Below are 1,311 nucleotides of genomic sequence, written 5' to 3'. Positions count from 1 at the left end.
GCCCAATGGCGGCCGCTGCGGGGGTCGGGCGACGGCAGTCCCCGTGCCGGGACTGGGGCTCCCGGGGTCGGGGGAGCCCGGGGGAGGATGGGGGACCGCGGGGGCTGAGGAGCCCCGGCGGGGCAGTGGGGCTGGGGGAGGATAGGGGACCCCTGGGGCTGAGCAGCCCCTCTGGGGTTTGCAAGCTGCAGAAGGGCACGGATGGGGACATCCGACCAGGGAGCAGCGGGGCTGTGTAGCCCTTGTGGGATGTCTGTGTTTTGGGGGAGGGGGGGTTTACAGGAAGCACTCAGGCATTAGGGCTGCATGGGGGACTCCCAGGGTTAGAGGGTACGGGGGACCCCCGGGGGGGGGCTTGGCAGCCTCTGTAAGATATCTGGGGTGATAGGTGGGGGGCGCCTGGGACTAGAGGGTATGGGGGACCCCCTTGCTGTGCTGAGCTCCCTCTGGGGCAGGCAGGGATATCCAGCCCAGGAGCCAGGCGGGAGGGCCAGGCTGTGGTGTCCTCTCCCTAACATTGCTTCCCCACTTGCCAGGCATTGCTCCAGGGTCCTCCAGCAGCTCCCTGCCCTACGGGGGCAGTGGAACAGGGCTCAGCTCGCATGCCTCTGTGGCCTGGGCTGGAGCTGCCCCAAGGCCAAGCACCCTGGGAGAGGTGCCTGAATTGGTGTGTCTTGGGGGCCGTGGGCCAGACTGTGCTGAAGCATCCCTTGGCAGCCAGCACTGCGCAGGCCAGGGCTCTCTGCCAGCCCCAAGAGGAGCTAGAGCTGCATGCTGATGCAGCAGGAGTGAGGCGGGTTTGGGTGAGCTTTTGGGGCTGGTGCCCCATGGGGAAAGCCCGTGTGAGAGCTGTGGCATGTTGCAAGAGCTAGGCCTGCTGGAGGAGTCTGGCCAGCAGTGACGATGGGACCTGTGGGTAAGACTATGGCAGGAGAAAAGGGATTTGCAGAGCACTGTGTCCCCAGCGTCCCATACACCACAGCAGAGCCCAGCAGGCAGCATCTCCAAAAGGCCGTCATCACGGACAGTGCTGGATCAGCACAGGTCTGAGTGGCAGAAGGAGATCTCCAACGACAGAGCGCTGCACGCCTGGATCAACTATCGTCCTTGGGCTCCTCTTCCCCAGCCTGAAACTCATCCCATCCCTCTGATGAGGAAAAAGCATTGCCAGGTAGGGTGAAGCTTGCACAAACTGAATGTACCCTGGCCTCCAGCAAGCAGGGGGCTAAGTGACCAGCCCTTTACACCCAACAGCACAAGGGACTTCTTGGTTGTTCATCCAAGCTGGTCTGTCCCAAGCAGGGAGGTATT

The sequence above is a fragment of the Apteryx rowi genome, unplaced genomic scaffold (assembly GCF_003343035.1).
Source record: "Apteryx rowi isolate R43461 unplaced genomic scaffold, aptRow1 scaffold_338, whole genome shotgun sequence".
Taxonomy (NCBI): domain Eukaryota; kingdom Metazoa; phylum Chordata; class Aves; order Apterygiformes; family Apterygidae; genus Apteryx; species Apteryx rowi.
The sequence above is the reverse complement of the archived record's forward strand: the minus strand, read 5'-3'. Positions refer to the sequence as shown.